This window comes from Pongo pygmaeus, chromosome 4 (genome assembly GCF_028885625.2).
Source record: "Pongo pygmaeus isolate AG05252 chromosome 4, NHGRI_mPonPyg2-v2.0_pri, whole genome shotgun sequence".
Lineage (NCBI taxonomy): Eukaryota > Metazoa > Chordata > Mammalia > Primates > Hominidae > Pongo > Pongo pygmaeus.
Window position 1 is genome coordinate 17,934,839 of NC_072377.2, and position 20,187 is coordinate 17,955,025.

Here is a 20,187-nt window from a genome sequence, read left to right on the forward strand (position 1 = left end):
AGCAGAAACATGGCAGCTAAAATCTTTGAAAGGTTCTCGCTGCAGATCCATAATCAAACCACCCCAGCCAGAACTTCTGCCTCTACAGCTGCTGTCACGGGGCAGACTTGAATCTCACCCGTGGAGACGGGCAGGCAAACAGGTGTGTCTGCTGAGATGTTCGCCATGCCCCGAGGTCTGAAGGGCAGCAAGAAGGATGGAATCCCTGAGGACCTAGATGGGAACTTGGAAGAACCCAGGGATCAGGAAGGTGAGCTCAGGAGTGAGGATGTCATGGACCTCACAGAAGGGGACAAGGAGGCCTCAGCCTCAGCTCCTCCTGCCGCCAAAAGATGGAAAAGAGACACCAAAGGAAAGAAGGAGAGGAAGCCCACCGTGGACGCAGAGGAGGCTCAGAGGATGACAGCCCTGCTGTCTGCCATGTCTGAGGAGCAGCTGGCCCGCTACGAAGTGTGTCGCCGGTCAGCTTTCCCAAAAGCACGCATTGCAGGTCTGATGAAGTCTATCACCGGCAGTTCGGTGTCTGAGAACGCCGCCATTGCCATGGCTGGAATCGCCAAGGTCTTTGTTGGAGAGGTGGTGGAAGAGGCCCTGGACGTGTGTGAGATGTGGGGAGAAACGCCCCCGCTGCAGCCCAAGCATTTAAGGGAGGCTGTCCGCAGGTTAACGCCCAAGGGCCTCTTCCCCAACAGCAACTACAAAAAAATCATGCTCTAGGCCCAAGGCCAGAGGCAAGGGTCTGTTGGTGCAGGAATAAGTACTGAATTCATCTTCCAACCACAGGACTGTGTTTGCTGGAGCTTCCGCCTCTCAGTCCACCCTGGATTTACCCACGATCTGAGTGTCTGAAAATGTGAATTTGCCCTTACCTGGATGAAGACAGCAGACTGTTTCATAGGAGCCTTGGCCAAATGCTTGGGCATCTTCATGGGATATTGAGGCATCTTTCTATGTCTTTCTAGTTGGAAGAATAAAGGTGCCTGGGCCTAGAGCATCCTGTGGACAGGTAGCTGCGTTCAGAGAGGGAAGCCCTTCCCAGGAGATTTGTATGGTTTCACGCTGAAGCCTGGTGTAGCCGTGTCTTAGCTTGTAGGCTCATGTCTGGGTTTGAGAAATTGAAGCTTCCGGAAATGTCTCCCAATTGTTGTTCTTCTGTACATTTTCAACGCTCATATGTAGTTTTGTGAGCCACCACAAAATCAGTTAAACTGTTAAACTGTTTTCCAAACTGCAGAAATGAAAATAAAATCGAAAAGCACTTTTTTTCTCTAAGTTGACTCTTCCATTCCTGCCTACTGTGCTTTATGTCAGCAAGTGACCCTTTGCTTTATTATAATGCAATATAGTAGAGATGCATCACGTAAGACTAGAGGGAAACCAATTCCAAAACCACCTTTCCTCAAGTCGCCATTTGTAATGAACACATGGGCAGTTTCAAAGACACAGAGAGAGCCTATGGATACTTCACGTTCGCTACACATGGTGATTTTACCAGTGCTTCCGGAGACACTGAAATTTAGTTCCAAACATTGCTTTAGAGTATTCTTGATTTCATTCATTCTACCGATGACCCACTCAGAATATCAAACCTGAGTACAGAGACATTGGAGAAGTTGTTAAAGTATCGGACCGAGTAGGTTCATCACGAGTGACAAAGTTATCCCATACTCTACTTGTACATACTCTGCTTTATCTTGTTGATGGAAAAGAGTAATTTTTTGTTATAGAATAAAGACCTGAGATTTATTATGGAATCACCGTGAATCTTCCCAGCACAGCTCACAGCTATCCACGGTGCTGTTTCAGTCTGTTTACCTTTGCCATGTGCCCCCTGAATCGCAGAGCCTAAGCACAAAGGATCGAAAAGACCCCATAGTTCAGCCCTAATATTGAATGGAGAGTAACATGTGCTCTTTCTTCGTGAAGCCAGAGATACTCCCAGAAAATATAGTTTTATTTCCTCATACACTCAGCTCTTGCTCTTAAACTAGGACTTATTGTACATAGAATCTGCCTTCGGGTATTACACAAATTTCTAAACTTTACCAAGTATGGGGAAATTCTGTTTCATACCTCCATATTGTGACGTTGTTCAGCTTTCCTTTTATTTTAGCAACTTTCTTGTAAAGGCACGTAACAAGTTAGACCAGCGTATCTTAGAGACACAAGGAGGGTACAGGTTCCTGGAAGAACTGATGGAGATGGGAGGGCTCTCTCGGGAATTAAAGTGCTCGAGCAACCAAAAGAAGTAAGATCCAAGAGACTTAATATCTCCTAGTCTTTAGATTGCTCTCAGCTCGTTCCTCTTCCATGGCGCTGAGGAGTCATGGAAGCTGTATTCTGTCAGATGTTGCAGGTCTAGCACTTTCTGAAGAGTAGAGGAAAAGAGAAGCTGGCCCAGGCAGGTTGGTCTGCTGAGGTGAAACCAAGCAATTTTTCCCGGAGCTTCATTACTATCCTTAAAGTACATTACTATTTGTACTGTACATTTGGAGACTGCCTAGAAAAATGTGGTCTCTGATTGGTGCTGGTTAAGTGGTGACAAGATAACTCAGAAGTAAAGTGAGTGTACCTGACTATACACACACAAACACACACACACACACACATATATATATGTAGATTTTTTTTTTTTTTTGAGGCGGAATCCCACTCTGCTGCCCAGGCCGGAGTGCAGTGGCGCAATCTCGGCTCACTGCAAGCTCCGCCTCCCGGGTTCGTGCTCTTCTCCTGCCTCAGCCTCCCGAGTAGCTGAGACTACAAGCGCCTGCCACCACGCCCGGCTAATTTGTGTATGTTTAGCAGAGACGGGGTTTCACCGTGTTAGCCAGGATGGTGTCGACCTCCTGACCTCGTGACCGGGCGCCTCGGCCTCCCAAGGTGCTGGGATTACAGGCCTGAGCCACCGCGCCCGGCCTGTACTTGAGTCTTTTCCAAAATTGACTCTTTTGGGATAAGCTTAACATCCTCACTGCCTGCCTTTGCCCCCCACAAGTAATTAGCATACGTCTAAATAAAGTTTAAGCAAGCTAGCTCCACTCTTCCCAAGCACGTATTATCTAGGGTCTAGTCTTTAGAAGTATAAAGGACAAATCTGACGAGTACAACTACAGAAAATGTTGTACCCAAACTGGAAAGGCTTAAGTGATCAATTGACGGATTTGTGTTTCCTATGGAAGAGGGTACAAGGCAGAGTGCTAATATAGATATATAGGGGAGAAGAGGGCAGGGCTTTTATGAATTGAATGCAGTCAAATCTTGGGAACAGTTTCTTAAGTAGCATGAATGTTAGAGAGACGATTCATGCAATTTCAACTTATTGCCGTGTCTAAAAATATCAAGACATCGCCAGCAGTTTTTGAAAAATAAATTATTCTCAACAAAACTATTAATGAGACAGATGAGGTGTTTCCTTTATTTTTTTTCTTCCAATTACTTGGTTTTCATAGTCACATGTTGAAGGGCGCATACCGCTGTTTGGTAAAATGCGAGAATTCCACATCATGTTTTTGTTTGTTTGTTTTTAAAGATGAAAGAGCTGAACAACCTTGTTTTGTGTTAGCAGTACCACCAGATTGTTCAAATTTCTTTAGAATCATACTCCAAGAATTACACTGTGATGTAGTTTCAAAAATTGTCTGTAATGTCCTGTGAATTGACAGCTCATTAGGACATTCTTCAGTTTGGCTGAAACCAAAAAACCTGAAACCATCGAAATTGAAAAAAAATGGGGTTTGCCAAATTCTGCTTCTTACACTTTCACCTACCACGCCGTGTTCAAATATTGTGCTTGATAAGTATCGGAAACTTAAGGTACTCTTAATTTCAGTATAGTTTCACCAAAGTGGTATTCTTTGTGAGAAAGCCATAATCTCATCAGTAATGCCTTTGTTAAAATCCAGTGGAAAATATGAACTAGCAACTCATCATCTAGTATAATATATATTATTTCCATACATATTTTTGTATTAGAGATGCACAAAACAAATATCAGTATGTTAGTTCAGCCATTAATATAGGTTATATTTGGACCAAGTCTTTGAAGGTGAAGTCATGGAAATGAATGCAGAGATTAGACAGGGTCTCTGGGGTCTGTGTTTCTCTGTCTAGTTTTTCATGCAATTCCTTGAGTGTGTTACCATCCTAACATCATCAAACATCAGTCCCTGACATGAAACAGTCTTGGTAGGAAAGTAAAAATGTCATTTTAGAACAGAAAACTGGTTTTTAATTTCATTTTTATTTTTGCAATCTGGAGAGCAGTTGGTTGATTCCCCAGGAAAAGTTATGGGAAAGTATTTAATATTTACAAGAACAATTATTCCAGTGCTCTTAGAAAGCCCAGGGCCTTCAGGATAGAGTATTCTAAGGGAAGACTTTGTGTGTGTTTTATCTCTAAATCCCATATGAGAAAAATTCCTAAGTCATAGCAGCTTTAGCATTCAGTGTGAATGCACCATAGCCTCTTCAGAGGGTTTGTTTTCTCTCTCTGAAAACAGCTCCTTGTCCACAGGATGCTCAAATCCCATGTGCCTTTCTTCCTCTAACTAGGAAGCCCCAAGACAAAGCCTACCCATGCATTGACCTCAGAGGTCCAAACATGATGATGGTGATTGTTATTATTTTGGAGACAGGGTTTTGCTCTGTCAGCCAGGTGAAATGACAGTGGTGCCCTCAGCTCACTGCAGCCTCCAACTCCAGAGCTCAAGTGATCCTCATGCTTCAGTTTCTTGAGTAGGTGAATCCTCAGGCTCCAGTTACCATGTGCAGCTAATTTTTTTTTCTTTAATTATAGAGAGGAGGTTTTGCCATGTTTCCTAGGCTGATCATTAACCGTTTAGCTCAAGTGATCTCCCTGCCTCAGCCTCCTAAAAGGCTGGGATATTAGAAATGAGCCACTGTGCCTGGTCTGAGAGATAAATATGATTAAAAGGGATTATGAAACAGGCTTTTGCCTTCCTCTGGGTGAGACCAATGTAATCTGTAAGAAAGACGTTAAATCATGGTTGAGTCCAGGATGTGATGAGATACTGAAGCTCCAGCCTGCAGAGGGTCTTGTCATAGAAAGACTGGAACCAGTACTTTCTCCTCTAAGATCAGGCCTTTGTATCTGGGCTGGGGCCCAGAGGAAGATGATTTTTATTTTGTACGCGGTGTTGGGGAAGTGACCCGTTGGCTGTCCCCTGTGAAAGGTCGCACAAGAAAAGCCGTGACCCCGCACCGTGGCGCACACCAAGCCCACCGCCCACAAAGCCACCGTCTGCCCCCCAAAGAAGACCCTGGCCACCAAAGCTGCCGGCAAGCGGGCGCCGCTCACAGGAGCAATCAAGAAGCCTCAGTGCTCCCATCTCCTTGGGCTGAGCCTGGCCAGCTGCAGGCTGTCCCCAGCCCTCCAAGGCTTGGGCTGCAATGGGGATTTGTCTCCCCACATCTCACACACATCCAGAGCCTCTCCTACCACCTCCCTGGCCAAGACCTGGGTCATTTCAGCCAAGGCCACGACCGTGATCAGGTTCTAGGACACTGACCTGGAGCTGATGGACTGAACTGAACTTGTAACGGGTGCCTCTCTCCCTTTCCCACCCACAAACACACACTGGTTTTCCTGCCTCCTGTAATGTGAAGTGACTTGTGGATAGAGAGTCTATTCAACTTTCAGAAAGTAGAGTTGAATGTATGTTATAGCAAAGTAGCCGGAACAGCCCGGGAGACAGGGAACATTGAGAACATGGAGCCGCATATAGGAAAAGTCAAAGTGTGAATCTCATCTGCTGTTTGATCAAATGCAAGAGACATTATCTATTTGCCACCAATAAGAAATTTATTTGGTTTTCAATAATATTAATGAACAACGAATCTTGAACAATTGTTCTTGATTTGAATTGTTGAAAGGCGTTCAGTGAGAAATTCCCAGTTGACATGAATGCATTAGACCCTCAATGTAGATGGAAAGTTTACGAACAAAAGAAAACAGTAACAGTCATACCCATTATATCTGCCTCTGTTGTTACTCCCAATCATATGCAGGGCTACTTTTGGATCCCGTGAGGGAAATAAAACCAAAAGTGAAGAAAAATGCTAATATCAGATCCAGGATGAACGCAGAGAACAGTAAAAACACAATCAAACGGAAACGAAGCCGTCTAAAGTACCGTGTTTGCCAGGAATGTGGGCTCTCTGCGGAGGCGACAGGCCAGCTGCCTGTCTCTGGGCATAACTGTGACATGCCTGGCATGGATGGCACATGGGTTGGCGTCTGCAAAGAGGCGTACCAGCTAGGCCTCGCTGGTACCCTGAGAGCACCAATGGCAGCGATCTGGAAGCGGAGGTCCGGGTTGATGGCCTGGGTGATCTCACACACCAGGAGCTGGAAGGGCATCTTGCACAGGAGCAGCTGCGTGGACTTCTGCTGGTACTTTCTGATTCTGCGCAGCGCCAGTGTGCCAGGCCTGTAGCGCTGAGGCTTCTTGATGGCTCCTGTGAGCGGCGCCCTCTTGCCAGCGGCTTTGGTGGCCAGGGTCTTCCTTGGGGGGCAGACGGTGGCTTTGCGGGTGGTGGGCTTGGTGCGCGCCATGGTGTGGGGTCACGGCCTTTCCTGTGTCCTTCCGCTGAGCCTGGTGAACAGGAGGCAGCGCTGGTACCTGACAGCAATGATGGTGGGGCTGTGGACAGGATTCAGCCGCAGGCTCTCCCCTCTCCTTGGGCTGAGCCTGGTCAGCTGCAGGCTGCCCTAGCGTCAGAGAGCGAGGGCAGTGGGGCTATGGACAGGATTCAGAGAGCCTGTGAGTTGAGATCCATGTAGAAGATGCACCCACACGCTTAGCCCTTTCCAACCCAGCCCTGGACTTACCAGCTCCCAGGTCTGTGGGTCAGAGGCTCCACTGCTCCTTCTCCTTGGTGGGGTTCAGGCTTCCAAGGTCTACACAGCAGCAGCCAGGAATCTCCCTTCCAGGCTGTCTGGCTCTGGCTGAAGATCTCTGTGGTCTCAGCCAAGTCCAGCCTCTTATAAGAGGCTCAGATGATTGCATTAGACCCCCCCAGCTACCTTCCATTGCTCTCACTGCTTCACTAGACCCTCAACCTCATCAGGGCTGTGAAAACCTAATCAAGTCCTTGGGTTCTGCACACACCCAACGGAGGGAGGAACCTCTGGATTGTGCCTCATGCGAGGGATGGTAGGTGTGAGTTAGCTGGAATCTGGGTGTGAAAGTGATTCTGAAAGTTTACATCTCATCATCATCATGGAAACAGTTACAATGAAAACGACATTTGAATAAAGTCACACGTTCGATGACTTTCATGACTGCTGCAGAACTCCACTGGGTGCCACCAGGAGGTGTCTCTCAGGTTCTCTGAGGATGAGGTGAAACAGGGAGGGAAAGATGGAAAAGCGAAATGGTCACTCCTCTATCAGGGATCCCCCCAGGGACATTTTTTCTCCCCAAAAGTGACACTCATGAAAATCTGCCTTGGGGAGAAAGCTGAAGTCTTTTTGATGAAATGGTCACATGTGCCTGTCACCGATACCCCCTGGCTCCTTTTTACCTTAATGCCAGGGCTGAGGCTTGTTTCCATTGCCCACTTTGGAAATGCCATGAGGCCCAGTGAAGCCAGTCCTGACTTCACTGAGCTGCTGAACCAAGGTCACGGCTGCTGCCTTCATACCTCTGACTGCATAAGAAAAAGCAAAACAAAGCAAAACCAACCAACCAACCAACAAACCAACCAACCAACCGACCAACCAACCAAAGGCCTCTATTTCATTACACAAGGTTTTCTTATACTTGTGGTAGAAGTTAATGCCCAAGCATGCAATGCGCGTACCATGCACCCAACAGGAAATTCCAGGATAATCAATACTCACCAAATAAGTTTATACTATTTTAAAAATAGAGATCATATCGTAGAAAAACTTTAGGTTTATGGCAAAATTGGGCAGAAGAAACAGAGGTCCCCTATATCCTCTACCCACCTACACTATCAACTTTCTGCCCTAGTCATTATTCTGACTTCAAGACCATTGCACTCCTTAGGATTCACTTGTGTGTTGTACATTCTGTTGGTTCAAGTAAAGGCGTAATTACATGTATCCACCAGTATTGTATCCTAAGGAAGAATCTTGTGGAGCAGTTTCACTTCCGTCCAAATCCACGGTGTCTTGTCTCTTCACTGCTCCTTCAGCTTTCATCCCTTGCAACCACTCAACTATTGATTTATTTACTCATATTTAAATAGACACATCTCATTGTACCTATTTCTTATGTACAAAGTGATGTTTTAAATTATGTACACATTGCCTAATGTCTAGATCTAGGTAACTGAGAGCCATATGACCTCACATATGTACTATACTGGTGAGAACACTGCACATCCATGCTTTTAGCATTTTTCAAGAATACGATCTATTGTTAACTACAGTCACCATGTTGTACAATACTTCTTGAGATTTCTTCCCCTGTGTAACTGAAATGTTGTGTATTTTGACAAATATCTTCTCAAATCATGCACCCGCAGCCACCCCATCCCCTGACAACCACCATTCTTCTTTTTGACATCTAGTAGATTAACTTTGTGAGATTGCACATACCATTGAGATCATGTAGTATTTATATTCCTCTGCCTGGCTTATTTCACTTAGCATGATGCTCTCCAGGTGCACTCATGTGTCATAAATGACAAGATTCCCTTTTTTAAGGCTGCATAGTATTCCCTTATATATATTATATATCATATATAATATATATACAAATAATATATATCTCATATATACATATTTTTTTCCTCATCCTGTCTTCCACTTTGGACATTTAGGTAAATTCCACATCTTATCTATTGTAAATAGTGCTGCAATCAATGTGGGAGTGCAGATATCTTTTCAATAAAATGATTTCATTTCCTTTGGATATACACCTAGCAGTGTGAGACTGCTGGATCATATGATAGCTCTATTTTTTCACTTTCTGGAGAAATGTCGGTAATGTTTTCTATAATGGCTGTCCTAATTTATGTTCCCAGGAATAGTGCAAGGGTTTCCTTTTCCTTCACATCCTCATCAACGAGTGTTGTTCTTTGGCTTTTTGATCATCACCATTCTAATGAGTGTGAGGTGATACATTATTTCTGTTTTAATTTGTGTTTTGCTGATGATTAGTGATGTTGATATATATATATCAACATATATATGATGTTTATATATATATCAACATATATATGAAGTTTATATATATAGACATATATATATATATATATATATATGTTGGGCACTTGTATATCTTGTTTTCAGAAATGTCTATTATTTAGATTCTTTGCCCAGTCTTTAAACTGTGTTGTTTCTTGCTATTGAGTCGTTTGTATTCCAAGTATATTTTGGACCCTAATTAATCCCTTATATAACGTAGGGTTTGCAAATATTTTCTCCATTATGATTTTGTCTCTTCATGATGTTGATTTTTTCCTTTGCTGTGCAGATTTTTCTTTTTCAGTTGGATGCGATCCATGTGTCTGTTTTCTCTTTTGTTGTCTGTGCTTTTGGGTCATAGTCCAAAAATCATTGGCTTTACTGGTGGCAGGGAAGATGTTCCCTGTTTTCTTCTATAGGTTCACAGTTTGAAGTTTTTAATATATTTTTGTCTATTCTTGTGTATAGTGAAAGATAAGAGTCTAATTTTATTTTTCTTCATGTAGATACCTAGTTTTCCTATCAGCGTTGATGGAAGAGACTGTCCTTTTGTCATGTGTTGTTTGCACCTTTGTAAACAATCAGTTGGCTGTACGTGTATGGATTGATTTCTGGGTTCTCTGCTCTGTTCCAGTGGCTTAGGAGTCTGTTTTTATGCAAGTGTTATATGCCGTTTTGGTTCCTACAACCTGATAGCATACTTTCAAGATAAGAAAGCATAAATCGTTTTATTTTCTCTACAGTTTGCCCTGTGACATCACCACTCAGTGAGATGTCCAAATAGATATTGATTCTTTACATTTTTAGTTTTTTACATTTGTTGCCATTTGTCTTATATTTAGGGTATTTGATAAATTACATGTCAGTATAATTGCAAATAAGGTTCAATTACACAAAATGTTTAGTGCTTCAATTCCACAGTGAGAGGACATTTTATTTTTAACTTCTGTTATTTTGGTACAATAATTTGAAAATAAAGTAAAAATACAATATTATTTATTATAAAAATACATTATTATTGTATATATTTTTGTTTTAGCGAAGCACAGAATAGAGATCAATATGTTATTTTAGCCATAAACATAGGTTACACTGGGACAAATTCTTTGGAGGTGAAGGCATGGAAATGAATGCAGAGATTGGACAGGGTTTCTGAGGTCCTTGTTTCTCTGTCTAGTTTTCCATGCTGCTCCTAGAGTGTATTACCCTCCTAACATCTTCAAAGATCGCTCCCTGACATGAAATAGTCTTGGGAGGAAAGTGAAAAAATAATTTTATAGGAAAAAGTGGATTTTAGTTTCCTTTTTCTGTTTGCAAGCTGGAAAACAGGTTCTTGATTCTGTAGTTAAAATTATGGAAAAGTATTTAATGTTTACAATGGCAGCTATTCCGGTGCTCTTAGAAAGCTCAGGGCCTTCGGGATAAAGTACTGTAAGGGAAGACTTTCTATTTGTTTTATCTCCTAAAAATCACATAGGAGCAAAAACATTCTAAGGCATAGCAACTTCAAGATTCAGTGTGATCTCATCACAGTCTCTTAAAAGGGTTTCTTTTTTCTCTCTGAAGACAGCTCCCCATCCACAGTATGCTGAAGGCCCATGTACTTTTCTTCTTTCAACTAGGACACCCCAGAACAATGGCTGCTCATGCATGGACCTCAGAGATCCAAATACGATGATGACGATTGTTATTATTTTGTGACAGAGTCTCGCTCTGTTGGCCAGGTGGGAGGTCAGTGATTTCATCTTGGCTCAAGGCAACCTCCACCTCCAGAGCTCAAGTCATTCTTTTACCTCAGCCTTCTGAGTAGGTGAAACCACTGGTGCCAACAACCATGCCCCGTTATTTTTTTTTTTTTAATTGTAGAGAGAAGGTTTTGCCATTTTGCCCAGACTGGTCAGGAACTCCTGAGCTCAAGAGATCTGCTCACCCTGGCCCCCCAAATTGCTGGGATTACAGGAATGACCTACTGTGCCTGGTCTGAGATACAAATATGATTGAAAGGGATTATAAAACAGGCTGCTGCCATCCTCTGGGTGAGACCAATGTAAGATGTAAGAAAGACGTTAAATCATGGGTAAGTCCAGGGAGGGCCAGAATACTGAAGCTCCAGCCTACAGAGGGTCCTGTCACAGAAAGACTGGAACCAGTACTTTCTCCTCTATCAGGCCTTTCTTTCTAGGCTGCAGCCCAGAGGAAGTTTATTATTAGTAGTATTTTTGTAGTTGGTGTTTGGGAAGTGGCTCCTGGGCTGTCTCCTGTGAAAGGCCTCCCTCCAATGCTTGGGCTGCAGTGGGGGCATGTCTCCCCACGTCTCAAACACATCCAGGGCCTCTCTTACCACCTTTCTGACCAAGACCTGACTCATTCCAGCCATGGCCGTGGTTGTGACAATGTTCTAGAACCTGCAGCTGATGGACTGCAATGTACTTCTAATGGATGCCTATCTTTCTTTCCTATCCACAAACAGACCCACACTGGAACATTGAAAACAGGTAGCTGCATATAGGAAAAGTTAAAGTATGGATCTTATTTATTGTTTGATCAAATGCAGGGGACATCTATTTGCCACCAATAAAAAGTCTTTTCGGGTTTTCAATATTAAGGGATAAATTTTTCCAGAATTGTTTTTGATTTGAATTGCTGAAACGTGTTCACTGAGAAATTTCCACTTGCTATAAATGCATTAAACTGTCTATGTAGATTGAAGATTTACACACAAAGGAAAATAGAAACACAGTCACTACCTGTGATTTCTGCCTCTGTTTTTACTCCCAATCATATGCTTAACTACTTTTGGACGCCATGGAGGAAAAGAAACCAAAAGTGGATAAAACTTCTAACATTATGCCTATCAGTAATAGAGAGAAGAGAGAAAAACAACACAACAGAAAGGACACTATTTTGAATGCAAGATTTCCCAGGAGCAAGAGCTCTTAAGCACCCTCTCTGCGGAGGCGATGGGCCAGCTGCACGTCTCTGGGCATAATTGTGACACACCTGGCCTGGATGGCACACAGGTTGGTGTCTTCAAAGAGGTGCACCAGGTAGGCCTCGCTGGCCTCCTGAAATCACCAATGGCCATGCTCTGAAAGCGCGGATCCAGGCTGATGGACTGAGTGATCTTGCCATAGGTTACATTGGGACCAATTCTTTGGAGGTGAAAGCATGGAAATGAATGCAGGGATTAAACAGGATTTCTGGGGTCTGTGCTTCTCTGTCTTAGTTTTCTATGTGGCTCCTAGTGTGTGTTACCACTCTAACATTATCAGAGATCGCTCCCTGACATAAAACAGTATTGGTAGGAAAGAGAAAAAAGTCATTTTAGAGGAAAAAGTGGTTTTTACTTTCATTTTTATGTTTGCAAGCTGGAAAACAGTTTCTTGATTCCCTAGGTAAAGTTATGGAAAAATATTAAATGTTTACAGGGGCAACTATTCCAGTGCTCTTAGAAAGCCAAGGGTCTTCAGGATAGAGTATTGTAAGGGAAGACTTTTTGTTTATCTCCTAAAAATCACATAGGAGAAAAAACATTGTAAGTCATAGCAACTTCAGGATTCAGTGTGAATGCACAATAGTCTCTTTTTAAAGTTTTTTTTCCCCATAGGTTATTGGAGTACAGGTGGTATTTGGTTACATGAGTAAGTTCTTTAGTGGTGATTTGTGAGTTTTTGGTGCACCCATTACCTGAGCAGTATATGCTGCACCCTATTTATAGTCTTTTTTTTTTTTTTACAGCTCTGTCTCCCAGGCTGGAGTGCAGTGGTGTGATCTCGGCTCACTGCAACCTCTGCCTCCCGGGTTTTATGCCATTCTCCTGCCTCAGCCTCCTGAGTAGCTGGGACTACAGGTGTGCACCACCTATGCCTGGCTAATTTTTTTTGTATTTTTAGTAGAGATGGGGTTTCACTGTGTTAGCCAGGATGGTCTCAAACTCCTGACCTTGTGATCCGCCTGCCTCTGCCTCCCAAAGTGCTGGGATTACAGGCATGAGCCACCGTGCCTGGGTATAGTCTTTTATCCCTTGCCTTCCTCCCACCCTTCCCCTCAAGTCCCCCAAATCCATTGTATCATTCTTATGCCTTTGTGTCCTCATAGCTTAGCTCCCACATATCCATTGTATCATTCTTATGCCTTTGTGTCCTCATAGCTTAGCTCCCACATATCCATTGTATCATTCTTATGCCTTTGTGTCCTCGTAGCTTAGCTCCCACATATCAGTGAGAACATACAATATTTGATTTTCCATTCCTGAGTTACTTAACTTAGAATACTAGTCTCCAATCTCATCCAGGTTGCTGCAAATGCTGTTAATTCATTCTTTTTAATGGCTGAGTAGTATTCCATTGTATGTATATACCACAGTTTCTTTATCCACTTGTTGAATGATGGACATTTCGACTGGTTCCACGATTTTGCAATTGTGAATTGTGCTGCTATAAACATGTGTGTGCAAATATCTTTTTCATATAATGGCTTCTTTTCCTCTGAGTAGATACCCAGTAGCGGGATTGCTGGATCAAATGGTAGTTCTACTTTTAGTTCTTTAAGGAATCTCCACACTGTTTTCCATAGTGGCTGTACTAGTTTACATTCCTACTAGTGGTGTAGAAGTATTTCCTGATGACTACATCCACGCCAACATCTACTGTTTTTTGATTTTCTGATTATGACCATTCTTGCAGGAGTAAGGTGGTATCACATTGTGGTTTTGATTTGCATTTCTCTCATTATTAATGATGGTGATCATTTTTTCATATGTTTGTTGTCCATTTGTATATCTTCTTTTGAGAATTGTTTATTCATGTCCTTAGCCCCCTTTTTGATGGTATTGTTTGTTTTTTTGTTACTGATTTTTTTGAGTTTATTGTGGATTCTGGATGTTAGTTGTTTGTCAAATTGTATAGATTGTGAAGATTTTCTCCCACTCTGTGGGTTGTCTGTTTACTCTGCTGACTGTTCCTTTTGCTGGCAAAAACTCTTTAGTTTAATTAAGTCCCAACTAGGTTATCTTTGTTTTCATTGTATTTGCTTTTGGGTTCTTGGTCATGAAATTCTTGCCTAAGACAATGTCTAGAAGGGTTTTTCCAATGTTATCTTCTAGAATTTGTGTAGATTCAGGTGTTAGATTTAAGTCCTTATCCATCTTGAGTTGATTTTTGTATAAGGTGAGGATCCTCATACGTAAGATAAGGATCCAGCTGGGCGCGGTCGCTTATACCTGTAATCCCAGCACTTTGGGAGGCCGAGGCAGGCAGATCACGAGGTCAGGAGATCGAGATCATCTTGGCTAGCATGGTGAAACCCCTCTCTACTAAAAATACAAAAAATTAGCCAGGCGTGGTGGCAGGCGCCTGTAGTCCCAGCTACTTGGGAGGCTGAGGCAGGAGAATGGCGTGAATCTGAGAGGGAGAGCTTGCAGTGAGCCGAGATATGCCACTGCACTCCAGCCTGGGTGACAGAGCGAGACTCCATCTCAAAAACAACAAGAACAACAACAAAACAAATAACCACAAAAAAGCAAAAAACAACAAAAAAGGTGAGGATCTGGTTTCATTCTCCTACATGTGATTAGCCAATTATCTCAGCAGCATTTGTTGAAAAGGGTGTCTTTTCCCCACTTTATATATTTTTTTGCTTTGTTGAAGATCAGTTGGCTGTAATTATTTGGGTTTATTTCTGGGGTTTCTATTCTGTTCCATTGTTTATGAGCCTATTTTTATACCAGTACTATGCTATTTTGGTGACTAAGGCCTTATTGTATAGTTAGAAATCAGGTAGTGTGATGCCTCCAAATTTGTTCTTTTTGCTTAGTCTTGCTTTGGCTATGTGGGATCTTTTTTGGTTCCATATGACTTTTAGAATTAGTTTTTCTAATTCTGTACAGAATGATGGTGGTATTTTGATGGGGATTACATTGAATTTGTAGATTGCTTTTGGCAGTATGGTCATTTTCACAATATTCTATCCATCCATGAGTATAGATTGTGTTTCCATTTGTTTGTGTCATTTATGATTTCTTTCAGCAGTGTTCTGTAGTTTTCCTTGTAGAGGTCTTTCACTTCCTTGTTTAGGTATATTCTTAAGTATTTAATTTTTTGCAGCTATTGTAAAAGGGGTTGTTATTGATTTGATTCTCTGCTTGGTTGCTGTTGGTTTATAGAAGAGCTACTGATTTGTGTACATTAATCTTGTATCTGGAAACTTTGCTGAATTACTTTATTAGTTCTAGGAGCCTTCCGGAGGAGTCTTTAGAGTTTTCAAGGTAAATGATCATATCACCAGCAAACAGTGACTGTTTGACTTCCTGTTTACCAATTTGGATGCCCTTTATTTCTTTCTCTTGACTGATTGCTCTGGCTAGGACTTCCAGTACTATGTTGAAGATGAGTGATAAGAGTGGGCATCCTTTTCTTGTTCCAGTTCTCAGAGGGAATGCTTTCAACTTTTCCTCATTCAGTATTATGTTGGCTGTTGGTTTGTCATAGATGGCTTTTATTACATTGAAGTGTGTCCCTTGTATGCTGATTTTGCTGAGAGTTTTAATCATAAAGTGATGGTGAATTTTGTCAAATGCGTTTTCTGCATCTATTAAGATAATCATGTGATTTTTGTTTTTAATTCTGTTTATGTGGTGTATCACATTTATTGACTTGTGCATGTTAAACAATCTCTGCATCCCTGGTATGAAACTCACTTGATCATGGTGGATTATGTTTTTGATATGTTGTTGGATTTGGTTAGCTAACATTTTGTTAAGGATTTTAGCATCTATGTTCACCAGGGATATCAGTCTGTAGTTTTCTTTTTTGGTTATGTCCTTTCCTGGTATGGTATTAGGGTGATACAGGCTTCATAGAAGGAATTAGGGAAGGTTCCCTCTTTGTCTTGTGGAATACTGTCAAAAGGATTGGTATCAATTCTTTTTTGAATGTCTGGTAGAATTCTGCTGTGAATCCATCTGGTCCTGGACTTTTTTTTTTGTTGGTAATTTTTAAATTACCATTTAAATCTTGCTGCTTGTTATTAGTCTGTTCAGGGCATCTAATTCTTCCTGATTCAAGGTAGGAGGGTTGTATTCTTTCCAGGAATGTATACATTTCTTCTAGGATTTCTAGTTTATGTGTGTAAAGTTGTTCATAGTAGCCTTGAATGATCTTTTGTATTTCAGTGGTTTCAGTTGTAATACCTCCTGTTTTGTTTCTTAATGAGGTTATTTGGATTTTCTCTCTTCTTTTCTTGGTTAATCTTGTTAATAGTTTATCAATTTTATTTATCTTTTCAAAGAACCAGCTTTTTATTTCAATTATCTTTTGTATTTTTTTGTTTCAATTTCATTTAGTTCTGCTCTGATCTTGGTTATTTCCTTTCTTCTTCTGGGTTTGAGTTTGGTTTCTTCTTCTTTCTCTAGTTCCTTGAGATGTGACATTAGAATGTAAGTTTGTGCTCTTTCAGTCTTTGATGTGGGTGTTTAGGGCTATGAACTTTCCTCTTAGCACCACTTTTGTTGATCCCAGAGGTTTTGATAGGTTGTTTTATTATTGTCATTCAGTTCAAAGAATGTTTTAATTTTCATCTTGATTTCGTTTTTGACCCATGGCTGGACTGGGTTAATTCGAAGACCTTGTCTTCAAGCTCTGAATTTCTTTCTTTTACTTGTTCAATTCTATCGCTGAGACTTTCCAGAGCATTTTGCATTTCTATAAGTTTGTCCAATGTCTCCTGAAGTTTTGATTGTTTTTCTGTATGCTATCTATTCCCTTGAATATTTCTCCCTTCACTGCTGGTATCGCTTTTTGGATTTCCTTACATTGGGCTTTGTCTTTCTCTGGTCCCTCGCTGATTAGCTTAATAACTAAACTTCTGAATTATTTTTCAGGTAAATCAGGGATTTCTTCTTGGTTTGGATCCATTGCTGGTGAGCTGGTGTGATTTTTTGGGGGTGTTAAAGAGCCTTGTTTTGTCATATTGCCAGAGTTAGTTTTCTGGTCCCTTCTCGTCTGGGTAGGCTCTGCCAGAGGTAACATATAGGGTTGAAGGCTATTGTTCAGATTCTTTTGTCCCACAGGGTGTTCCCTTGATGTAGTACTCTCCTCCTTTTCCTATGGATGTGGCTTCCTGTGAGCCAAGCTGCATTGATTGTTATCTCTCTTCTGGATCTAGCCACCCAGGAAGTCTACCAGGTTCCAGGCTGGTACTGGAAGTTTTCTGCACAGAGTCCTGTGATGTGAACCATCTGTAGGTCTCTCAGCTGTGGATACCAGCACAGTATCTGGGGTGTCTCCTGGGTCCTGCAGGAGCATTCCACTTCCTTTAGAGGGTCTGTGAGTCCTCTCGGGATTCCTGGTTTATTCTTGCAGTTGTTCTGGAGCTAAAAATTCCACCATAGTCTCTTAAAAGGGTTTCTTTTTTCTCTCTGAAACAGCTCCCTATCCATAGGATGTTCAAGGGCCATGCACCTTTCTTCCCTCAACTAGGAAGACCCAGAACAATGCCTGTCCATTTATGGACCTCAGAGATCCAAATATGATGATGATAATTGTTATTTTTTTTAGACAGAGTCTTGCTCTCTTAGCCTGGTGGGAGGGCAGTGTCGCCATCTTGGCTCACTGCAACCTCCATCTTCCAAGACTTAAGAAAGATGTTAAATCATGGATAAATCCAGGATGGGCTGAGGTACTGAAGCTCCAGCCCACAGAGGATCCTGTCATAGAAAGACTGGGATGAGTAATTTCTTCTTTAAGATCAGGCCTTTCTATCTAAGCTGAGGTCCAGGGGGAGATTTTTTTTTTTGTACTCAGTGTTTGGGAAGTGGCCCCTGGGCTGTCGCCTGCTAAAGGCCTCCCTCCAATGCTTGGATTGCAGTGGCGGTGTGTCTCCCCACATCGCACACATGTCCACAGCCTTCCCTACCACCTTGCTGATCAAAATCTGGGTCATCCCAGCCATTACCACATTCTAGGGCATCCACCTGCCAGCGATGGACTTCATCAGACTTCTAAAGTGTGCCTCTCTCCCTTTTCCATCCACGAACAGACCCACCCTGGGTTTTCTTCCTCCTTTAATGTGATGTGACTTTTGGATAGAGACTCTATTCACATTTCAGAAAGTAGAGTTGAATGTATGTTCATAGCCAATTGGCAGGAACAGCCTAGGAAACAGGGAACTTTGAAAACACATAGCTGCATATAGGAAAAGTCAAAGTGTGGATCTCACCTACTGCTTTGTTGAAGTGTAACAAACATTGAGTTGCCATCAAGAAGAAATTTATTTGGTTTGAAGTAGTCTAAATGTAGGCATAGTCCAGTGAAATGGACTATGTGAAAATGAACAGATTTCTTAACAATTGATGTAAACTTCTGAAACTCACTCGCTGAGACACATCCACTTGACACTAGTGCCTTACAACCCTGGGGTTTCTTTGCTCTGACATTTAAGTTGTCTAATGTGCAACTTCATAAAATATGTAATTTTTACTGTAAATGTTTCTTTATTGTTGTGAAATGTAAACTTTGAGATTCTGTGAGGCACACAGAATTCTTAAATGCCCCACACATTTCCTGCCCCTCAGAGACACACCCTGCATCTGACCCTCCCTTGAGTGTGGGCGAAATCATGAATTGATGAGCCTGCAAATCCCTGATTAGATTAGGGATACCCTGAACCAATGGACATTAAGTGCTGGGCCTGATCCAATCATCTGAGCTCTTTATAAGGAACTGAACCTCCCTAAGATCACAGAGATCTCCAGCCAGAGAGAAATTTTTCCCCACTGGAGAGTCCCCAGCAGTGGCTGTGCAGATCCAGAGATCCCCACAGCCCACACCTGAGTGACACCTCTAGGAGTGAGAATTTATTATGCATTGATCTAAAACTAATATACTCTCCATTTACAAGTTTCTTCACATTATGGAGTTCAGAAAAACCAGTGTGTGTTTTTGTATGGGGGAGGGGGAGGCAGGGAGGTGTGCCCTGTTGTGGCTGAACTATGGCTCAGAAGAAACACAGCAGCTAAAATCTTTGAAAGGTTTTCATTGTAGATCCATAATCAAACCACCTTAGCTGGAACTTCTGCCTCCACAGTGCTGCCGTGGACTAGATCTGCATCTCGCCCATGGTGACAGGCAGACAAACAAGTGTGTCTGCTGAGATGTTTGCCATGCCCCGAGGTCTGAAGGGCAGCAAGAAGGATGGAATCCCTGAGGACCTAGATGGGAACTTGGAAGAACCCAGGGATCAGGAAGGTGAGCTCAGGAGTGAGGATGTCATGGACCTCACAGAAGGGGACAATGAGGCCTCAGCCTCAGCTCCTCCTGCAGCCAAAAGACGGAAAAGAGATACCAAAGGAAAGAAGGAGAGGAAGCCCACCGTGGATGCAGAGGAGGCTCAGAGGATGACAGCCCTGCTGTCTGCCATGTCTGAGGAGCAGCTGGCCCGCTACGAAGTGTGTCGCCCGTCAGCTTTCCCGAAAGCACGCATTGCAGGTCTGATGCAGTCTATCACCGGCAGTTCAGTGTCTGAGAATGCGGCCATTGCCATGGCTGGAATCGCCAAGGTCTTTGTTGGAGAGGTGGTGGAAGAGGCCCTGGTTAAAGCCCAAGGGCCTCTTCCCCAACAGCAACTACAAAGAAAATATGTTGTTTTAGGCCCAAGGCCAGAGGGAAAGTTCTGTTTGTGAAGGAATAAGCACTGCATCCATCTTCCAATGACAGGACTGTGTTTTCTGGAGCTTCTGCATCTCAGTCTACCCTGGGTTTACGTACGACTTTAATGTCTTTCTCAAACTCTGACACTGGCCTTCCCTAGATGAAGACAGTGGCTTGTTTCATAATCACTTTGACTAAATATTTGGGCTTCCTAGGGCATATAGAGGCATTTTTCTGTGTCTGCCTAGTTGGAAGAAGATGGGTGCATGGGCCTTGAGTTTTTTGTGGGCAGGGAGATGCTTTCAGAGAGGGAAATCTCTTCCAGGGGACTTGTATGGTTTTATACTGAAGCCTGGAGTTGCT

The 20,187-nt window shown here is 42.6% G+C and overlaps 1 pseudogene; it reads right to left on the reverse strand.

The window, feature by feature from the left end:
* Positions 1-6,143: 6,143 nt before the first annotated feature.
* On the reverse strand, positions 6,144-6,574 carry LOC129036142 (histone H3.Y-like; annotated as a pseudogene).
* Positions 6,575-20,187: the final 13,613 nt, after the last annotated feature.